Here is a 24,084-nt window from a genome sequence, read left to right as displayed (position 1 = left end):
ACTCCTGATGAGGCTGGAGATGGATCCCGCAGCAGGTGGAGGCGGCCCGTGAATCTTCTGCAGCTCGTCGCGTACCACCGATCTGATGAGGTCGCAGAGAGCTTCGAGATTGACGTTACTCCCCGCAACTCCAATCTGGTCCACCGGCGAGGCAACATTCACGTGGCGGTCGTACACAGCTGATCGCTGCTGCAGCATGTTTTCCATTGTCGTTGCTTCAGTTAAAAACTCTGCCACAGTATTCGGGGGACTTCGCACGAGACCAGCGAAGAGTTGCTCCTTAACTCCTCGCATTAGGTGGCGCAACTTCTTGTCTTCTCCCATACCTGGGTCAGCGCGACGGAAAAGGCTCGTCATGTCCTCCACGTACGCCATCACGCTCTCGTTCGGCATTTGGATGCGTGATTGGATGGCCCGTTCCGCTCGTTCACGGCGATGGGGGTCAGCGTAACTTGCCAGCAGCTGACGGCAAAACATCGTCCACGACGAGAAGGGTTCGCGGTTCTCGTACCAAGTACGAGCTCCGTCCTCAAGGCTGAAATATACATTCCGCAGCTTGTTGGCGTCGGTCCACTCGTTGAAAGCCGCAACGCGTTCAAAGTGAGCCAACCAGTCCACAACATCCTCCAACATGGAGCCACGGAACACCTTCGGCACTCGTGGCTTCTGCAGCGTGTAATTAGCCATCGGAATATTTTCCGTACCGCTCTGGGGTGGTGCAGTTGATGCCATCTCCGGTAGAGGTTCACGCTCGGGGGACAATCCTCGGATTCTCCGGCTGGCCCGGTGGACAGGTGTTGCGACTGCGGGTATAGGGCTCCCAGGAGGCGTTTGGATCATTGACTGGGAATACCCAGCGACTCCACCAGTTGTCGCGCGTGAACAAGAGGGACTTCAGGTAAAGAATACCGCGTAGTCACAGAGGCGCAGGTCAGGGACACCACAACCAAAAAAACAAAAGCCTCGGCGAGAGCGCGCTAGCCCAACAACTTCTTCCTCGTTTTTCTCCTCGATGCGGGCTCGTGCTCGCCGCAGTTCATGGCCAGGTGGCAATATCGACGTGTTGAAACTATTTGTAGTTTTCCCCCCTTGAAATACATAAAGCTGTGCCAAGATTAGGGTGCCAGTTTTATTAAAGCGGCCCTGACACACGTTTTGAGCATGGTCAAAAAACGCTGCGTATTGGTAGTAAAGGCTCCCGATAACCTGTGAGCCAAATGATATAGCACAGCACACGGCCCGCAATTCACAATAAATTGCCAAACTCAGCTAAAAAGTGCTTTCTTTTCTCTCCTCGAATGATGGAGGACGCTCAAAAATCGCTCGTAGGAGGCCATCTGTCAACCTTCGGCCGATTTGAACATGGCACATTCAGTCGTTACAGGGATCAACGTGGGAGGCCGCGAATTTTTTATTCATGCAAGCACGATCACACTAAAAAAAGTTGTGTATTCGAATAAAAAAAGAAAAAAGTGCTCAAAGTCACAAGGCACACGTGGTTTATTGTTTGTGCCCCTGCCATCCCTCGCTGCTTAGCTTCAAGGGCTTTCGTCGAGACAAGAGAAAGGAGTATGCGATTGCAGCGTACGATAAATCTTTTCATTTCCACTCGTACTCGACGGACTCTTAAAATTTTTTGCGGGATTGATTTCGTGACGCAATAAGCTATTTTAGCGAATCATTCCATTGTTAAATGAAAAAGTGTTTCAGGGTCCCTTCAGCATATAAACGAATGAGCTTTTACTGTAATATGTGCCCGGCCATACTTCTGTTACATAGAGAGCATGCTGGGAAAACTCAAATGATGTGGGTGATGCAGCTTCAGCCACAGTCCTTCACCAAACATTGTTTGCAGGTGCCGGATGGGCACCTGTTTCATAATATTCCTTATAAAATAAAACTATTTGAACGTTTCTGTATTTCTTGACGTGTTTGAAATACCACTGGCGTAAGCAGCCAGCACGAACTAGAAAGCAGCGCAAGAACGCAGCAAGAAAGGTGAATGACAATAGAACGCATCGTGGACACTACAAATTTGTCTGTCATTGATGTCTGCTATATATACTCGCAGATCAGGTGAAATGTAACATTGGGCTTGAGCAGCCAAAAAAATTATTGTTCTGGTAATGAGTTCACGAGGTGTCATGACCCGATAAAGGCCCTTGCGCTTACTTTGAACCATATATAAATGTGTTTGAGATTACAATATTCAGTGATAAATGGTTTGTATAAAAAGCTCAACATACCGCCTGAATATCTTTAAATAGAAACAACAAAGCAAATTTTCACGTTATAACTTTATTGGCGTTTCAGAAACAACGTGGCCAGATGATTAAAGTACGTGCCACTTCTGGATGGGAATTAAAAGTTCAAGAATGGATCGCGAAATGTGAAAGGCAGATATTGGCATTCTCCTTGAATCACCACCTGTCCAACATTTGCATGGTGCAAAGGGGAACACACTAATAAGTAAACAGTGCCATGTGCTTGCACTGATATAAGTTTGTTCGGCTGTTGTAGAAATGACCAAAAAATTTTGGTTCACATGCACCAACAACAGAAATGAAGACCAAAGATCAGCTCTACTAGTTTAAGCAAGTTCCTAAGAGGCTGCATATCAGCATTCAGTTTGTTTTACTCGATCATAACTACTTATTTCTTTGCTCTATTTTTGTGAGCATTTACATGACAGGTAATTGGGATCTAAACAGATTGTACTACTTCGGTTTTCTAGCACTATCAAAAAAGATAGAACCAGACGAGTAACTAGTGAGGGCAGGGCTCTAGCCAAGGTTCTCTACCCCCCCCGAAAAAAAACGAAAAATTGCCTATTTGGTACCTTGCAAGTATACTTGTATTAGTAGCCCCAAAAGACTCTACAATTACCTTTAAAAAGGCCACCCTTTGCTGTGAGTCCCAGCCAAAGCGTTTCTTTTGAGTGTTATTTGATTCATTTTTGTTGTCATTTTTGACCAAACTACCATATTAGAACTATACTGTTTATAATAATTTGTTCAACTTGAATTATACACACTCACAGCGTATTTTTTTTGCCCCCCCTTATGTAATGCCCTCGGGCCTTTAAGGATGCAATAAATGAAAAAATAAATGAAATGATAGTCTGCTGCGTGTTCCACAGAAGCCTCACGAATTTCGTTACAGCTGAGCGGAGCTCTTCAGCGGAAAGTTCTGTAAAGTGGATATGTTCCAAGCAGCTCTCAGCATAGGTGCGCATAGAGTAAAGGTGGGAAAGGAAAGCAAGGGAGAGGGAGATATTAGGAGGACTTGACAGCATAAAGCGTAGCATAGTCTATCGTAGTAGAGAAGTTATGGAGTTGCCCCCCTAATGGATGCATCTCGCTTGCTTACTTGTTGGGACAGTGTCCGCACACTCTTCATAAATGGACCATTTGCAGAAATCTACAAGGCCGCTTTCCTACAAGGTTGTTTTCCAGCCAAAAGAAAAAAAAAACTCTCGTGCCCAGACAGCTTTTCTTACTTACACACGCAACAAAACGACCTTTTCCCCCTACAAATACTGAGTGGTTGTCCCACCTCGAACGAACCCTCAGATCACATGGTGGACGTAAAAAAGAGAGTGGAGAAAGGCAACACAATGAGTGAGAAAAGCAGTCTGAGAACAAGACCTTTTCGTTGTAAAACAACTTTGCATAAAAGCCAGCTTGGAGATCAGTGCTTTGTAAAAATATCATGCGGAAACTCTGATAGTCATTTATGTGAATATTTTCTAAGGAAAGGGGTTTTTACTGTCAAAATAATAAGCTTGGATACAAAAAAGCTAAGTTGTTTACAGGCATTATCTGTTTACAGAAATTGTACAGAGAGTGCACATTGCGCATAATCGCTGCTAGAAAATACTATCCCCAAACAAGCTTCTTTCAGAAAATGCCGGCAATACCTGAAAAGTACACTCCTACACTAGTTCGCTTCAGTTAGGGACGGCGTGACGCAGCATAAGTAAGCATCTGTAACTTTGTACACCCATAATTGATCTTGCATAGATATTATCGAAGCTTTTGGAAATACATTTTTGGTTACAGTGCGAAGGCAAGGATGACGAAGACAGAATGGACACAAACGATCGCTGTAGGTGTCCCTTCTTGTAGGTGTCCCCCAGGACTCGTTTGTACCATTTTTGTTTTAGGGGTAAAGCTCCTTAGAGGGGAACCCGTTCGCCCCTCGTCGTAGTCGTCGTGCGTTACCACTTTTACGTTTTGACTTGCAAGGTAGTGCTGGTGGGAGATTTGTCCTGTGCGTTGTTGAACAATAAAAAATTGACAGCGTGCGCGTTAGCTAAAAGCCAAATTCTCGTGTCTCTCAATCCCCATTAGCAGCCATTGCCATGTACATTCAGCACTATCTGACAAGAAAGGGTTGCTACGTTATACTCGTGGGGGTAACCTCCTTGGTTTTAGAAAGATTTAGCGAGCGTTGGGCTGCATTGCCATTAATACAGTGAACTAGTATGTACCATGAACTCGAGGTGGTTAAAGGTTGGAAGTACACAAAAGCGCAAGCCGTAAGAAAGTGTGCGTGTGCCACCTCCCGTTTAGTCCTTGGAATGTCCACTAGATGGCGGTGCTTCTATATGCGGAATATATGATGAAAAGATGCGAGATGGTGGTACTTGGAGTGTTGGCGAGATGGACGAACGGACACACAGACAGATGCATGAACGGACGCACGAATGGCTGCACGGAGGGATGGACGCATAGACGGACGCAGGGGCGGATGCATGGACGCATGATCTGACGCACGCACGGCCGGGTGGATGGGCGTACGGATAGTCACACAGACGGGCGCAAGGACAAACGGAAGCAAGAAAGAATGGACGGACGAATGCTTCGCCCCACTCTCCATCATTCACCCCGTGGATATGCTGCCATTTCTTCGTTTTTGTGGTTTTTGCGCTGTAATTAAAGATGCATCTGTACCAACTAGCCAAACTTTCAATACTATTGCAATATACGTTTTCACATAATTTCTCTGAAAAATGAAGAAATAATGGCACCTTCTTGGACCCACTTTCGGCAAGATTCTTTTTTGGGTGGGAATACATACGGTTTCATTGAAAGCAAATAAGCTTGAGATGGGGGCAAGCAACTGGAATTTGGGAGTGAATATCAATCTGTCATTTTAGGGAAGATATGGAAATATGCAACATGTGAACCAGCTTATGTTAGAAAGGCATCAGTAGTCAGCCAGCAAGCTCTCGCAAGCCATTGAGCACTTTCTGCTGCGCATAGAACATCGCAGCTCCAAGTGGATACAAAAATCGTCCTCACGGAAGCATTGACTGTAGTCTTGCATTGTAGCCACAGGTTGACAAAAAAACTTCGAGCTCACTCTGACTCGCGGCTTGACCTGAGCCTGAGTAAGCCAACTCATGAGTCCGTTAGTGTAAAACAAGCTTTTTGATTTTGGTGTAAAAGCTCTGTACCGCCAATATCCCTTATAATCGAGGCTTTGCGATATGCCTTTTGTTCTTGCTTGTTCACATACGAGGTAACAGTGACTAAAATATGCGACTGGCGAGATATAGTTTTACCAAGAGCTCCTAGTGAAACAGTTTGCGGTGGGAGGCCATGGCACCTTTCCTCTAACTCATGTCTCTGATCAATAAATATTGAGGTGGTGCATGAATGCTAGTGCATAATGTGTAAGAATATACTTGAAGTTCTAAACAGACATAATGCCGAAGTTCAAGGGATAGAGCCACAGGCCGGTGATAAAAGGTGGAGCGCACTCGTGGCAACTTCACCTGGCAGCACCAGTGGCGTTATCTGTGTACTCATGCGTTGCCGTACGTTTGTCTGGGCACTGCGCATGCGGTGCCGCATGTTCGGCTGGGCCGCCAATGACACTAGTGCACGCCTCCGCGGAGGTAGACGGTGGAGTGTGGTGCATCAGCCCGTGTTGCTGGCAGACGACGTGGTGAAATACCATTTCAAGCGCAATTTACAGTTGGCGCTGCCACACAGAAGACAACAGGACGGGATGGAAGAAACACGCGTGGGCTTCATCGTCTGACCGTACTCGCACGAGCTACTTTTGCTGCCGGGTTTTCAAGACGATGAGAAAATTACTGTAACCCTCTACGAGTTGGTACAGAATTGATGCAGCACAACTGCGTGGAAAACCGATGCGCACCCACTAAACAAGTAGCGTCTCGCAAGTGTCTCTCATTGTATGGTTTTCCGTCATTTGATCTTTTATTCTTAGTGCAAACAAGATGCTGGAAATTGTCGTCTGCTGAATGGCGTCTCTCGCAGACGGCGTTGATGCCGTGGCATCGATTCTTGTGGCTCACACGTTTGTCTGACCTGTTGCGGGATGTGAAACTCTGGTGTTTAATGCAATTTCTCTTCCATTGTCACGGTGCAAGTGCACCTCAGCCCTAAAAAACTCACTTGGATTTATACTTGCCTAAATATTACTCAGTTGGTCTGTCTGGACAAGTTGACTCTTGAGTCACTTTGTCAACTCACGGTTGTAGCCACGGTGTAAAGTTTCGTAACCCAACCTTCACTCATACCCCTTCCACGCAGCCTTCCTTTGAAAAAGACATTCACCCTCAGACACAAGACTGAGAGCGATTTCTTTATTTAAAACAGAGTTGGTCGCTGTCTTTCACGACCATAAAAGAGCAGCTGCAAAACCAGTAGTAGTTAGGAACAACTAGTAGTTAGGAACTAAACTTATGGATAAATTAGTAAATATTTATTCTGTTACCTAGGCTTATAAAAATTTTATATCTCGTAGAATACGTAATGAACCCTTTAAAGGCTTTCCTTGTGAACTCACTAAGCAGGTCGAATGCATCGGGTATACTACATGAAGATGCAGAGCACATCACATGCACGGTCTCAAGCAACGTGGCAGTGCGCCGGTAACCAAAGAGACCTGGATCCAAAGAGACGAACAGAGGTAACCAAAGAGACCAGCAGCTACAATTGTAGAGGGAACAGACTTTACAGGCCAACATACGTACTTTATCTAGCGTGGTTCTCTTTGTCAAAACTATTTCCACGCTTCTGGTAGCATGTTTGGAAAAACAAACATGAAATAGGGGTTTTCGGTGCCGTGTGCCTATGAAACAATGCCTCATAATTAAAAAGTCTTTCTTTAAATCTGTAAAAGATTGCTTATGAAAAAGATTTTTGTGCTCTCATGTAACATCCTTTCCACACCGATGGTGGCACCATCTTTTCCAGTGGTAGGTTTCATGCTCACTAATGCAGTTCAAAAGTATACACACTCCGATCACACTGGTATTGAGGAGTAATATTGAAATTTGCACGTTATATACTCAGGGGCAACTTATCTTGATGTTGAAGCACAGGCTATGGAGGCGGGGCTGCTGCGAATTTGTGTTTTATTTATTTATTTATTTACAGAATTTCTGCAACGCCCTAGCGGCATTACTGCAGGAGGGTATACATACGAAGTCAATATGGTTGCTCATACTTCTGCAATAGTACACGTTAACATTGCGGAAAATATAACAACTTATGATAACTACAGCATGCAGTCAAGAGTATGACACGTGGCAAGGACGTTCAAAAAGGGAGTAGGCTCTGCAAATGGATAGATAACTGCGGTTCAACGTACCAAAACCACCGTAAGATTATGAGAGACGCCGTAGTGGAGGGCTCTAGAAATTCCGACCACCTGGGAATCTTTAACGTGCACCCAAATCTGAGCACATGGGCTTACAGCATTCGCCTCCATCGAAAATACAGTTGCCGCAGCCGGGATTCGATCTTGGATCTGTGGGTCAGCAGCCGAGTGCCTTAGCCACTAGACCACCACGGCGGGGCATGGTGCTCTACACGTTGGGCAGTTTTTGGACGAGGGACAATTCTAGACACCCAAAACACCACAAGCGAAACAAACAAGCACAGGGTGTGCTTATTCATTCTTGTGGTGTTTTAGGCATCTAGGGTTTTCCCTTAAATTATGTACCAACTAAACTACCAACAAGTACTTCAAAGTTTTCGGATTATTTTGGTTTTTGTTAGCTCGCATCGTTAAAGCCTATGGCAGCGCACACCAGGTTCCAGAATGAAGATGCACACAAAGGGACGACACACAGGGTGTCTACGAACCTGGAAAAGTCAGGGAATCAGGACTCTTTTGAAATAGTCAGGGAATTAGGACTCTTCTAGAAAAGACAGGGTGTTTTTGAAAAACATGGCCAGGTCAAGACAATTGACTGCAGTTCTGTGCGACCATCACAAAAATCAGCTATACCATAGATCAAATCTTAAAAAGTCTCTCTCTCAGCAGCAACTCCAGTGAGCTGCTAGAAGGTGTCTGAAAAAAATAGGCAGCATATCCACGGAGTGAATGATGGAGAGTGGGGCGAAGCATTCGTCCGTCCATTCATTCTTGCTTCCGTCCGTCTATGCGTCCGTCTGTGTGACCACCCATGCGTCCATCTGCCCGTCCGTGTGTGCGTCTGTTCGTGCATTCGTCCCTGCGTTCGTCCATGCATCTGTCTGTGCGTCCGTTCGTCCATCTATTCAACACTTCAAGTACCACCATCTCGCATCTTTTTATCATATATTCCTCATATAGGAGCACCGCCATCCAGCGGACATTCCAAGGACTAAACGACAATTAGCACACGCACGCTTTCTTACGGCTTGCGCTTTCAGTCTACTTCCCACCTGTAACCAGCTCGAGTTCTTGGTATATACTAGTTCACTGTATTCATGGCTCTGCGGCCCAACGCTCGCTAAACCTTTCTAAAACCAAAGAGGTTACGCCCAGCGAGTATAATGTAGCAACCTTTTCCTGTCAGATAGAGCTCAATGTACATGCCAAAGGCTGCTAATGGGAAATGAGAGACAGGAGAATTCGGCTTTTACTTTCTTACGGCTTGCGCTTCGTATCTACTTCCCACCTTTAACCACGTCGAGCTCATGGTATATACTAGTTCATTGTATTCATGGCACTCCGGCTCAACGCTCACTAAACCTTTCTAAAACTAAGGAGGTTACATCCAGCGAGTATAACGTAGCAATCCTTTCTTGTCAGATAGTGCCTAATGTACAAGCCAATGGCCGCTAAAGGGGATTGCAGCGTGCGCGTTAACTAAAAGCCGAATGCTCCTGTCTCTCATTCCCCATTAGCAGCAATTGGCATGTACATTGAGCACTGTTTGTTATTCTTCAACAACGCTCAGAAACAGTCTCCCACAAGCACCCCCTTGGAGATCAAAATGCAACAATTGTGACACACTGCGACATTACGAGGGACGAACGAATGCCGCTATAAAAAGCTTCGCCCCTAAAAAAAAGCCGCCCGCATCTTTTCACGTGCAGAACTTGAGTAAATAAGTCGCAGAGTGGCAAGGGCATCTCGTGAATGTTGCGTAATTAGGTAAGGTTTGGAACTCACCGGGTAGCGTTTATCTCGAGTAGGCGTGTGGGTCGAGGCAGGTATCAGTAACCGTAGGCCACGGTCATCGATGGTACGTGCCCACGTACCAACGAGTGCTTACACGATGCGCATACCAAGTACGACTTGAACAGCTCCAGCAGTCTCTCGCCGTGATCTTTGTCGCCGTTAACGTTGTCTTTTTTGACGCCACCCTTCAAGTCAACGTTGCCAAAGGTGCTCCAAAGAACCCAAAGCGCGTTGGTTTGCTTCGCTTTGTTCGTGATGCTCCAGACCAGACTAAGGTCATGGTCCTTGAAGTGCAGTCGGTCGCACACCTTACAGCTGTGATCTTCGAAGTCGCGTTTGAAACGAGAGGCCGGCTGCGCAAACTGCTTGGCTCGCCCCGCCACTTTCGCAGCACGCTCGCGTTCACGAGCAGCTTCCGGAGGCGCCTCTCATTGATGACGTCTGCATGCCGCTTCTCGCTCACGTACTTCTGGTATTAAAGCTCGCTGCTCACGTTTCGCCGCTGCTTCTCACGCACAATGTTCAGAATCCGCAGCTCGGCGTTGTCGTTTCGCAGCTGCTTATCGTGTATGAAGCTCGGAATCCGCAGCTCGGCATTGCAGTTTTGCAGTTGCTTCTTGTTTTCCGAATGAAGGATCTGCAGCTTGCTTAAACGCTTGCGTTTAGCGTCGTATGCTCTTCTCTTCGCAGCCTTGTCTTTTGCGTTGTGAGCTATTGTTGACGCTGAAGACGGTGAGGGCGGGTAACGTTGCCTTGAACAAGTGGTGGGACGATGATGTTGGGTTTTGGGTTGTGCCCCAGTACTGGTTGAAGGTACTGTTGCCATCTGTTGCTTCCATCGCATCTACTCGAGTCAAGCAAAGCGTGAAGTCAAGCGAGAAAGGGGGATGAAAGGGGAGAGAGGGAGGTGAAGGGGAGACGAGCCGAGCATGTACAGTGCGGGTGTGAACGCCGACGATGAGTGACATGGTGCGACTAAGAAATGCTTCGCATTAAAAAAAAGACAGTGCGTAACTCTTGCTTCTGAGTGTAAACGCGAAAGGATACAGTTACGTTCTGTTTTTTCTTTCCACTCGCCTCTCGCTTGTTGCGCGACATTTGCTGCTGCCGCCAAGGAAGCCGAAGACGAGAACTTTTCATCTGCTGGCACCTTGAGGAAACGACCGCTCCGACATCATCTGGATATAGAGACGTTTATTCGTTTCTTTTTTTTCCCACTGTCCCTGCACCCCTGGTTTTATCCCCTGTCTCCCCATTCAACCACTCTTACAGTCCAGTCGTAACGCACCACTCTTACAGTCCAATCGGAACGCACGGATGTGTCTCTCCTCACCACAACCTCGAAGACCCACCGCCTCTTGCCCACTCATCGGTTCTCCGCCGTCGCCCAGGTTTCTTTCACACCGGTTCCCGGAATGATCGACGACGGGCGTTGCCAGGTCGTGGAAAAGTGCCTCCGAGTAAGTTCCCGCGATGCCGGGCTGACAGGCCATCAATACAATGGGCCCGTGCACCAATGCCGTCGCCTCCGCTGATTCTGATTGTCCGGCGGACGCGCACGTGTACCTTCCACGTGTACCGGCCACCTGCAGCCTGGCTTGGTCTCCTGTAAGGCGCCATAATTGAACCCCTTGGGGCACGGGAGTTGTCGCGTCCTTTGTGGCCAGCAGACAGTCATCGTCCCGCATTCCAGTGGCCCTGCTTTCTTGTTGGCGAGGAGTCGCTGGCCGCGGGGTGGGTAACATAAGGTATTCGGGGAATGCATGAAGTTCGAGCCCAACACCTCCCCTCCAACTGTGTTGCACTGTATCTATGACATGCGACACAAACACAACCGCATGTGCACACATGTTCACTGGCTCGACACGTGAGACACCAACTGTCACTCGTACCTCGTTGACTCCATCGCGCGCACGCGCTAACAAAGCATACACCCGCCTTAACTCGCCGTCCCTTTTATGCGTCATCGTTAGGAGTCACAAACTGCGATATTTCATCGGCATTAGCATTTAGACACCCCTTTTTGTGTTCAATTTCCAGGTTATACTTCTGTAGTGCCAACGCCCAGCGTGTCAGCCTAGCGCTCTGTGGAGTGGTTAGAGTCAGAAATTTGAGTGGGCTATGATCGGTAATCACCTTGATTTTAGCGCCAAACATCCAAACATCCAACTTCCCCAGTGCCCAAATGATTGCATAAGCTTGCTTTTCTATTGTGGCCCATCGGGTCTGAGCCGGGCTAAGCTTCTTGCTCAGAAAAGCGATAGGGTGCTCTTTGCCCACCAGATCCTGCTGTGCAGGCACGCACCAACGGCGTAATCGGATGCATCTGTGGTGAGGATAAATTCTTTCCTCGGATATGGTGCCTGCAACGCCGACGCCTGCACTAGACAGTTTTTCACCTTGTCAAAAGCTTCCTGCGCCTTTGTATTCCAAGGTAATTTCTGCGGAATACGTCGGCCAGTTAGATTAGTCAGAGACTTTGGAATACTCGGGCACGTAGTCCCTATAATAGTTGGCTAGCCCTAAGAAACTACGAAGCTGTCCCTTTGTTTCGGGAGCCGGGATCTCCTTTATCGCCCTGACCTTCTCTGGATCGGCCCCGTGCTTGCGTGATCCCACAATATGCCCCAAGAATTTTACTTCTTGTTGTGCAAACCGACATTTGCTTACGTTGAGCGTCAACCCTGCCTTCGCTAGGGACACAAGCACCTTGTCTAAATGTTCCAGGTGCTCGTTCCAGTTCTCAGAGTATATCGCTACATCGTCAATGTAAGCGCAAGCATAATGTCTATGCGGAGCCAGTACACTATTGATGACCCTCTGATACGTACTGGCGGCATTCTTTAACCCAAAGGGCATCACTCTCCATGCGTACTGGCCTGAGGGAGTGGCAAAAGCAGTACAAACCTGAGCGCCCTCGTCGAGAGGTATTTGCCAGTAACCCCTGAACATGTCTAGCAGAGCTATGTACTTAGCCTTCGCTACTTGGTATAACAGATCAGTCACCACGCTCATGGGAAATGAGTCTGTCTCTGTTATTTCGTTGAGTCTCCTGTAATCGCAACAGATGCGGATGCCACCGTCCTTCTTTGATACGCAGACCAGTGGATACGCGTGCGGACTTTCAACCGGGTATATCAATCCCCACTGCTGGAGCTCATTTACCTGCCTCTCTACTTCGTTCACGAGCGCCACCGGCACTCTGAATGGGTATGCGCGCCTCGGTTGCTCTCCTGCTTTGATTCGTATTTTATGGATTCCCACTTTGCAGGTGCCGGGTTTGTTTGCGAATACCTTCGGGTGCCTCGCGATTAAGTCTCGCAGCTGTCCTCTTGGTGTGGGCTCCAGGTGTGCTACCTCATCAAGCTGCAGCGTCGCCTGCGCCTCTAGCCCGCATGGTGGGACCAGAACCTCTCCAAATTCCTGATCGCCTTCGATTATCACTCCTACTGCAGTTACTCGAGCGTGATATGCGCGAAGCTTGTTAGGGTGAATGGTGAACCGTCCTCGAGCTCAACTAAATAACTGTACGGTCGCAGTTTTTCGACCACTGTGATCGGTCCCTTCCACTTCGCCACTAGCTTCGCCTCTCCTTCCTTCTCGAGCCATAGTACTTGGTCCCCTGTGACAAACTGTTTGTCTGTGGCCCTCAAGTTATAGCGTCCTACGTACCCCTTCTGAGTGACTTCACTCTGTTGGGCGGCTCCTTTGCTAGCTTCTTCCAAACTACTTCGGAGTTTTGAAGCGTGGAAGCTTGGGCAAGTTGGTAGGACATAACTGAATTCAGGAACAGCGCAACCTACAAGTAGTTACTTCGTAACTACGGAAGCGAAAAAACAATGACAGAAAACAGCGCTCTTTTCTGTCCTTGTTTTTTCGCTTCCGTAGTTACGAAGTAACTACTTGTAGGTTGCGCTGTTCCTGAATTCAGTTACTTCGGAGCTTCGCAAGATATTCCGCTGCTGGCATACCCAATGAATCCGGCACTTCCCAGTCCCTGACCAAGTCCTTTTGAGAATGGATAGGGGCCCGTTCGGCACCCACCCGTACATGAGCTCGAACGGTGACCGCCCTGTAGTCGCATGTGGGACCTCACGATATGCCCATAACAAAAACGGAATCATCCTATCCCACTCGCGTCCATGTTCGCTGACTATGTGAGAAAGCATTCTTTTGAACGTGCCGTTCCAGCGCTCGACTAAGCCGTTGCTTTGCGGGTGATCGGGCGCGGAAAATCTCGCAGTTGCCCCAAGTCTTTGCAACATCTCCTGTGTCAACCTCGACGTAAAGTTGGTGCCCTGATCTGAGCAAATTGTCTCTGGCACCCCGTGTTGAGAAAATATCTGCAGTAATGCGTCACATGTAGCCTTTGCCGTTAGTGAACGGAGGCATACCACCTCTGGCCATCTGGTATGTAAGTCTACGACACAAAGAGCATAGCGGTGACCTCTAGCCGAAGGGGGTACCATAGGACCGATGCAGTCCATGTTTACTGTCTGAAACGGCGCGTTGGGCCTGGCCAGGGGCTTTATCGGAACCCTATCTATCTGCCTCGTCGGCGATTTCACCTGGCATCCACGGCACGACCTACAGTACTCCTTTACATCTCGCGACATCTGCGGCCAGTAAAATGAGCTTTTCACTCGTTGTAGTGTTTTGCGCTCTCCTAAATGACCTGCCCACGGTGAATCGTGAGCCATTTTCAGCACTTCTTTGTGCCTGTGCGATGGTAGCACTAGCTGTTTGCCTATGCGACCCGCGAGGTGTTCCTGATGATACAATAGCTTGTCTTGAACGAGCATGCCATGCGTTCCGGCCTTTGCCTGCGCCCAAGCATCTCGCAAAGCCGGGTCTGCTTCCTGAGCCTCACGAAACTCCTGTCGTTTGCTTTTGACCGGCTCGGAACCTTCGCTCTTGCTCTCCGCGGTTATGACGCCTGCCATCGCCCGTTGCTCCTCGCATGCCTCATCTGACAGCTCTACTATAGCTTCGGTCTCCTCGACTGCTGGACACTCGCCTGACACTATGTCACGTTTAACCCTTTCCTCTAGAAGCTGTGCGTAATCGTTGGGCGTGATCAGCACGTCGGTGTCGTCTAGCAGCTTATCTGTGATTGCACAAAGCACGGCCGACTGCACCGCCTCGGACATCACGTAAGGACTTCCTTCAGTAGCTATGAGCGGCACGTAAGCCAACTCAGCGGTTACCTGTTGCCCGAACGCTCCCGTCAACTTTATCTGCGAACCCGTACCATCGTACTGAGGTACCACTGCCTTTCTGATGACGCTCACCTCCGCTCCTGAGTCTACCACGGCGCTTAATGATCGACCTGAGCTCTTAAGCGTTACAGTTTCCAGTGAGGCTTGTTTCTGCTCTTTACGCTGCCACAACTTGTCTGTCATTGATATTTCTGACCCGAATGCAGATGCCGTCACCCTCGCGACCACTGGACCGTTTTGTTGTCCTGCTGGCCTAGTGCCTTGCATTGCACCTGAGCCCTTATTGGGGCAATTCCTGGCAATGTGGTCGGCACCCTTACACTCAAAACATCGCCTTTTCCCTTTTCCATCTGTGGGTGTATCTACCGCTGTTTTAGCTTTCTTTTGTTACTCCTCTATATTTGCCTTCTTTTGTGCTGCCTTGCACTTTTCGCTCTCCTCGAATCTCTCCGCGAGCCTAGCCACGCCACTGGGCAGCAAAAACAATGACATGCGCTCTCGCTTCCGGGCTCAAACATTCTTTCAAGCGATCCGCGATGACTAGCTGCTTGAGTTCCTCGAACGTGCCTACTTTTGAACTCTGGACGTAATAGTCGAAATAATTCTCAAGGTGAACGGCAAACTGATCCCAGGACTCCCTTTCTCCCTTTTTCGATCCCGCAAACAGCCTCTTGTACTCCGCCACCGAAAGCCTGAGACCCTTCAAAATGCTTGACTTAAGCTTAACATAAGCTTTGCGCTCCTCTGCTGTAAGCCTGCACAGCAGCCCGCGTGCCCTTTCACTCAACTGTGACAAAACTAGCCCGGCCCACCATTCGCTCGGAACTTCATACGACTCGAGCGTTGCCTCAACATCCTCGAACCACATTGGCGCAAGCGCCTCTTGTTTCGGCATTGGTGCCAGTACACCCTTTAACAAGCTTGCGAATTTCAGTCGCCTGTCTTCCTCTGACCTTCCGCCAAGCGCTACGCTGTCATCGCTCTCGTTGGACTCTGCCCCATTACGGGCTCGTAGCCGCTGGCTTTCCAGTATCAAGCGCTGCTTCTCCGTTTCCGCCTCGGCAATTTTTAATTGAAGCTGGAGCAGCGCTAGCTGCTGTTCCGACGCCGTATCTGACGTGCCACTACCATGAGCCCCGTGCCGCTGTCGGCGACTCCCAACGCCTGCAAGTTTCCTGCCCCGTCCCCGTTCATTTCCGAGTTGTCCCTTTCTCTGTCTCGCAAGTTGTAATGCTTTGTCATCGCCTGTGCCCAACAGAAAATCAAGAGGTACCCGCCTGAAGTAGCCTTGCGGTGCGCTATTCCTCCTCGGAATCCGGTGGACTAGCCTTGCTGTGTTGATGCCGCAGCATGGTAGTCAGTTGAAGGTGGTTGTCGTCAGTCTCGGCCGATGTCGCTCCCCGCTGTCATCCTCAGTTCAGCCATGCAGATCCTGCTCGACTGCGCCAGTTACGTTCCGTTTGGTTCTTTCCACTCGCCTCTCGCTTGTTGCGCGACATTTGCTGCTGCCGTCAAGGAAGCCGAAGAGGAGAACTTTTCATCTGCTGGCACCTTGAGGAAACGACCGCTCCGACATCATCCGGATATAGAGACGTTTATTCGTTTTTTCCCACAGTCCCTGCACCCCTGGTTTTATCCCCTGTCTCCCCATTCAACCACTCTTACAGTCCAATCGTAACGCACCACTCTTACAGTCCAATCGGAACGCACGGATGTGTCTCTCCTCGCCACAACCTCGAAGACCCACCGCCTCTTGCCCACTCATCGGTTCTCCGCCGTCGCTCAGGTTTCTTTCACACTGGTTCCCGGAATGATCGACGACGGGCGTTGCCAGGTCGTGGAAAAGAGCCTCCAAGTAAGTGCCCGCGATGCCGGGCTGACAGGCCATCAATACAATTGGCCCGTGCACCAATGCCGTCGCCTCCGCTGATTCTGATTGTCCGGTGGACGCGCACGTGTACCTTCCACGTGTACCGGCCACCTGCAGCCTGGCTTGGTCTCCTGTAAGGCGCCATAATTGAAACTTTGGGGCACGGGAGTTGTCGCGTCCTTTGTGGCCAGCAGACAGTCATCGTCCTGCATTCCGGTGGCCCTGCTTCCTTGTTGGCGAGGGGTCGCCGGCCGCGGGGTGGGTAACATGAGGGATTCGGGGAACGCCCGAAGTTCGAGCCCAACAGATACACTGGCCCATAAAACACAAAGTTCACTGTCGTTTCAGTACCCGATATTGGAGGAAACCTTGTTCACAATAGAAGCCATAAGAAATGCACTGCGTACCTAAGTACGCCTAGATACGTGACGTAAGCAGCGAGAGTACATTGTCAGAAGCATCTAATCACTCCTGACCACCGTATGCACAGTCGTCTGTATGTGGGTTCGAGCGGCACGCATGATGTTAGCTTCTTTCAAATGCGGAGCATATTCTAGTCGAACCTACTCGTAAATCCGGTGGTGGCGTTGGTGTCTACACCCTTATTGCGCATGCTCGCGTCTTGTGCCAACTGTCGCTCTCCCCACTCTCTCGCCTCGCAAGGCCGTCAAAGGCAGCGTCTGCTGGTAAAAACCGACTGCTCGCGCAGCACAACCGTTTACTGACCACTCCCTATATCTAGGTACTGAATAGAGCGTTCGGAATTCAGTCAAAACCGTCTTTACTTGGCTTTCACTTGACTTGACACTTTGCTTGACTCGAGTATATGCGATGGAAGCAACAGTACCTTCAACCAGTAGTAGGGCACAACCGAACAGTGTCCCAGCACTCGGAGACGGCAACGCTTCTCTTTTATTCAGTAAATATGGTTCATAAATACGAAATGACCATCAAGCATTCTCAAACCTTACCTAATTACGCAACAATCACGCGATACCCCCACAATTCCGTGATGCATTTACTCGAGTCCCCCCCCCCCCCCTCTCGTGAGAAGATGCAAGTTTTTTATTTGTCGAGAACACACGAGTTCTACAAATCTATTTGGTGGTCTGTAGATTCCGCGTGTTCAGAGAGGGCAGTCGAGGCCACACGTCGTTTCGTGGCGTCATATGTGTGTGGACTTTTTTCTTGAAATCACCAGTTTGGGGCAGAAGTGGGGCACTCTAGTGCATAAAAAACACTAAAAAAATTTCCGCTTGGCAACTTGTCCTTCACATAAACTTTAGCTTCCATGTTGGTATATCCCCTCTTATGATGTCTGTTGCTTCTACATATCACACAGCATATCAGACTTTTGAACCACAGCTTTACTCATGTCTGTCTACGCCACGATTTCTGCTCGGCTTGAAAGCCGCCTGCATTGTCTAGGCTGGAACTGCTATCAGCAGAAGCTTGCCGGGCGACCCATGTCTTTTAATAATAATAATAATAATAATAATAATAATAATAATAATAATAATAATAATAATAATAATAATAATAATAATAATAATAATAATAATAATAATAATAATAATAATAATAATAATAATAATAATAATAATAATAATAATAAAAATAATAATAATAATAATATTTTAATGTTCGTTTTATTGTTATTATTATTGGTGAAAAACAGCAAACGTCCTCAGCTACAGAGTTACTGCTCGTGTTCCAAGGATGAAACTTGGGTAACTTCATCTAAAGTTTTCATTTTAGTTTTCTGAGATTGTGTAAATAAATCAACGATTATTATTTAGTATTACGTCCACAGCAGAGTACTTATATCAAGCTAACGGGCCAACATTCGTGATTCTTCTGTGGAATCAAGGAAGCTGTTGCACCTTGGCAGATTCATTCTTGCAACCACATATTCAAACGTCGGCACTAGAGCACTGCACGGGGCGATTTTTTCAGCCCGGGCCCGGCCTGGCCCGAAAAGTCCATGCGCAGGCCTGCCCAAGCCCGGTCCGCGGTTTCAAATTCGGCCCGTACCCAGCCCAAGCCTGAAAAGTTTGGGCCCGGCCCGCTTTTGCCAAATATTCCTTCAGCATAAACGAAGCACTGTCCAATCTTTGGTTGTTGAATAAATACCTGCAGTACACAAAATAACTTCTAAAAAGTGCTTTGAGAATTTTTTCAGGGCGACAACTTTACCCGTTTCTGCGTATATTTCCGGATAATTAGACCAATACACTTCTGGGAAATAATTTTAGAACAATGACAAATGGAGTCACAGCTGGCTTTTCATCTACGCAGTGCTAACAGCGCTACGTTATTTTGGCAACTTAGTAGTGTGGGTGTTTGGGCAAGTTGGTATGACATGACGATAGTGATAGCGCGAGAACAAAACTACGACAAAGAGACAAGAAGAACACGGGCACTCGTGTCCTTCTTGTTTTTTGTCTTGTCTCTTTGTCGTCGTTCTGTTGTCGCTCTATAACGGTCGTTACTTTTGCGTTTCAAAGAAAGACTGCAAAGTGCAATACCCTCATAAAGTGGAAAAAGTGTCATACATTTACACTCCGTCTGTATATGAAGTGCATATGAGCTGTGGCTATTGAGTTCATGTAGCAAGTCTTTTGCAAGTTCCGTTGAATGAAAGAGAATGAAAAAAAAATGTCGCCCGCATCTTTCCAGGGGGAGAACTCAAGTAAATGCATCGCAGAGCGACAGGGGGGAAGGGTTTCACGTGAATGTTGAATAATTAGGTATGGTTCGGGAATGCCAAATTGTTCATCATCATCACCATCCTGACCACTTCCACTGCTGGGCTAAGGTCTCTACCATGATACCCCAATCAACCCCCTGGTCGTGTGCTTTCTGCTGCCACGTAATACCTGCGAAATTTTTACTAACTTTTTGTCTCCTCTTCATGCATTTGCCTTTTTTGAGAATCTAGTCAGTTACCCTTAATTACCAGCGGTTATCCTGCTTACGTGCTACGTGCCCGGCCTACGTCCATTTGTCCTTCTTATTTCGTCTTTATTATCATTTTTTATGGAATAAAGGAGAATTGTTGCCTTCAACGTCAAGCGAAAGCCAAGATGCACTTGACTGAAATCCAAACACGTGATCCAGAGGGCGAGCAGTCGTTTTTTTTACTAGCAGACGCTGCCTGCATCGGCCTTGCGAGGCGAGACAGGGTAAAGAGAGCGACAGTTTTGCGGGTGTCTTCTTCGGCTGGCACGTGACGCGAGCCGCAGCCGTCCCCGAAGAAAGACATCGGGTGACTGAGAAATGCTCCGCATTTAAAACGCGCTTTAGCTGCTTTTGGCAGGAAAACACCAGGCCGGGTAGGGGGTTAAATTATTCCTATATGGATTAAAAAATCCTATGTAGGGTTAAATTGACAGGATGTAATAATAGACTTGTTGGTGGTGATGCATAATTAAAACATGTGGCATACAAAAAAGACAATAAGAAAGATGACTGCACGATGCGCTGTCCTACACATCATCCTGTTGTCTTTTTTAGTTCACGTCTTTGTCATGCGCCACACGTGTTTCGCAATGCAAGGGTTAAACATAATTTTACTTTGTTTGCGAGTGGAAAATTGCTTTTTAGCTGGTTTTTCATCACTTCAAGAAATGAATATGTCCCCAATCGCTTCATTTCTGTTGTCTTGAAATTTACATTTACTGTCTTGGGGAGTGAGAGTGATGCCTTCTTATTTGTAAGGTGGCACGACCCTTTTCGGTATTTGTTGCTCTGTCTTCTTTTTGCAAGTTCTCTATGTAAAGCAATAACAATGCTTATGTTATGCAAGGCCTTCAAGAGATGTGGCCAAAGGACGAACTGCAGAAACTGTGCACACAATCAGCGCTGGGATCTTCAAAGCAAAGTTCCCTTTTGCTGAAGATTCGAGTGTGAGAAACTGAAGCAGCAGACAGCTCCAAGACATGATCTGTGCAAGTCGCATTTAGAGGAGCTACAAACAACAAAAGAAAAAAAAGAATAAACAGTGTATCCCCAGTTCTTACGTACTTACTTCAATTACAACCATTTAAAACTTGGTGAATCGGTGGCGCTGCAGAAAGCCGATGAATGCTTGTCAAACTGTGGAAATACAAAAAGAAACATGATCTTACCATATGCATGATCGCTGCTTCTTTCCTTTGCCCCCGAAAAGCACGTGGTACAGCTAAGCGCCCTTAAGAACTGACAACTGAGGACATAGCAGATGTCCGACATAAAAATTTTCTTGCTTAAAACCAAGTCACTCCAATTGAGCTTTGCTCAATAAATTTTCTTTGTATTCCCCTTCAAACAAGTGGAAGCATGAAATTTTAATTTGACTACATCACCGAAGTGCCTAAACATAAATAGTTTATTTATGTTATACTCTCAATGCCAAACATTGTACAGGAGAGAGTGGTTAATGCATTTATGTTATAGAATGTTATGCAAGACCACTTCAAAAGATTAATGGTCTGACTTGTTGGCAACTGAGCGGAGAAGGTGGTTCTATAGGCGAGGTGTACACTCGCAAGGGCTTATTGGATGCACGCGGTCTGCATTGGCTTCCGGTTTGATGGCTCTCCACCTGGCTGCTGCGTCCCTCCTTGGGTATCGATGTGCTCTTTTTCTTCATGGCAACCAAACGTCTATGCTGTGAATTTCTAGAGCACGTTAGCATAGCCGTACCTACGACTGACCACGAAAAGAAAGCATGGGCTGTTGTGAAATATTTTCAAGTGGCAAACAGCAGACTGTACATGCTATCACGATTCTGCGTTTCTTCGGAATAATAAGTGGCGTGGACTTCGCTTCACGTCTTTCAACTATTTTACATTTGTATATTCATGCAGGTTGTCCACTAACGTGCTTATTTTGACTTGTTTTCATCTTTGGGGGTGCTCAGCTGCTATTGCATTCGTAGTTGCACCGCAGCTTGTATCAATGTTCCTTGTGTAAAAGGTTTTTTTTATTACTGAAACTATGCGTTCAACAGTAACGGCCTGATAAACTGTTCAATCAATCGTTCGTGAAGACCTCGACTATAATAACACACTGAGAAAGTTTTAAAAAGCGAAATATGTCGGCAGCAACTTTTTTTTAGCAAAGTTGAGCTTGTTTAGAGTTTACGTATTGCATCGTGTCGGTCAACAAGCTGGCCAAGACGACACCCACCTCATAGCCAGGCGCTGTTCTTGTTATGCGTAGTTACCTGTTCTGCTGGATGTGCACTGGATGAGATATGAATAAACTGACTACTGAAAGAAATGCTTGGAAAAACACCTAAAATTACCAGTAACATATTTCATAGCTGGTCTGTAAGTAGGAAAGTTTTTCTTGTCTACATAACGTTATTGACATCATTTCCTCCTACTGGTGCAATGTCGTCGCCGTCAGAACCACTGACTAATTGCATATGCATGGCTGCAGTTAATGTCACTGACAAATGCTGAGCCTATGAATTCCGCAGCGTCACCGCTGGACCGACGTCGTGCAGCTGCTGTGTCACGCATTTTTCGGTATCAGGGTCATAGCTGGCTGCACGTTACGTGGCGGCCGTGCGTTTTAGCGTAAACTTCATATGCTTGCAGTAGATGCGTATATAGTGATTGTGGTTGTGCTGACGGAAAACTACACATTCAAATGCCTTTCGTGCTTCCGTCTTGATGCTTCATTTCCTCTATTGTCATGCCAAAATGTCGACGGCACGTTGTCAATCTACCGTGAATTTTCGCTCGGAGCGCTTGTACGTAAATACCAAATGTGTCAGACAAACGAAAGCATCCATGCAGAATTCAGGACAAATGTCACCCACCTGACGGTAGGCATGGCTATACCACTCACCGTGGTGGTCCTTTTTACCACAAAACCCACTTTCATATTTTGTCTTCATTCCGAGGGAACCTAAACATCTTTTTCTCTTTGGTGCTCGAACTCGAGCAACCGACAGCTGCACAATCAACCAAGATTGCGTGAGCAATTAACTTGCAACCCAATCAAAAGAAAAGACGTATCTACCCAAAAACGCGGCCAGCGAAACAGGGCGCCACGGATATCTTTAACCGGAAGCCGATGCAGACGGCGCCTCCCACGAACCTTTGCGGGCTTACGCCTCACTTATTCAGATACTCTCTTCAGCATGAATGAATTGAAGAAAAGGTTGATGTGGCAACTAGGCACTTTGACTTTGATGTTGCCATCTATTCGCATTCAGGTGTAGCAAGCAGTGTGACACCCCGACTTGCAATTTTTTGTGTTTACGCTCCTTATTCTAAAACCCACTTGGTCATCGACCTCCATGCTTTCTTGACACAATTACTAGCAACTATCCTGGCGTGTGACGCTATGGTATATCTTGTAGGACTGAAAAAAATGTCAGAATGGGTGCAGACTTGCTGTTTTGCTTTCACTAAAATGCACATTGTAAAAGAAAGGTACATGCCAATGAAGTGGATCAAAAGCACTATTTGTTTTCTAGCAACCAGCAGCACATCAGAGCAATTTATGCAGTATAGAAGAAAGAAGAGTATTTTAATAACTTGTTTTTCATTGTTGTATACAATAATAATGGGCACAGGAAGTAATGACAAGGAAAGTGTAGGAGATGTTAGCTGTAGCGATTATCGGTGGCAGCAAGTTGTCTTTTTGCCCACTTCACACTTGTCTGATAATTGCAACCAATAACATCCCCTTGGATGGTATTTGGCACTAGCGTCCGTTCGCATTATTTCGAGCAGTATTGTATTGATAGCTTTTTTGAAAATCAACCTAGGTTATACCCACTATGGCAAGAATAAACCGTTTCTCAAGACAGCAAAAAAATTTCTCGCAATGATATTGAAAGAGGTCGAATAGTGCACTAAAATGATTGCCCACAATTTTTTGGACCAAGAAACTGATTAGTTTCCATATAGTGTGATTGTGAATATGTACAAGCATTCCACCATATTTTCCAACTGTTTAGTTGCGCATGCGTGCGCGCTAATTTATGAACCTGCAAGCTGAAGAAAATCCAACGTGCGTATATAATTTGAACCACCACAATCAGGTCTGCTCAAGATGCTGCGTCTACTGTCCGTAGAGTCTCAACAGTACAACTGTGCTAAGAGTGGCGAAAACAGAAGCTTGTTTGCTTATGGGTTACTGTACTGGCTGAGGTCAGTACAGTAACCCATAAGCAAACAAGCTTCGGTCAGTACAGTAACGACAGCAGTACAGTAACGACAGCAGCCGGAGGGAGACCGCAGTGGCGAAAGTCTTATAGCTTCGTGCGGTGCTTCGTGCGGTGCTCCACTCTTTTTTGTATGCATTTGTGCAGCCATTTCAGAAGTCTCAACACCGTGTTACAACACACGTTTCACTCCTCAAAGTTGGGCCATGAACTGTGCACAACTCCTCGTGAATTGGAAAGGCTAGTGATTCTTTCGCACGCAAATGTGTATATAGAGTGTGCACCCCATAACAGGCGGGAGCAACAATAATTACCAACATTGTTGTCTGGGTTCCCCGTCAAGAAGATCACTAGTGAGCCAGAATAATCTCTTCTGTACTCCACTGAGAAGT

This window comes from Rhipicephalus microplus, chromosome 3 (genome assembly GCF_043290135.1).
Source record: "Rhipicephalus microplus isolate Deutch F79 chromosome 3, USDA_Rmic, whole genome shotgun sequence".
NCBI classification, from domain to species: Eukaryota; Metazoa; Arthropoda; class Arachnida; order Ixodida; family Ixodidae; genus Rhipicephalus; species Rhipicephalus microplus.
Note: the sequence above shows the minus strand (reverse complement) of the source record.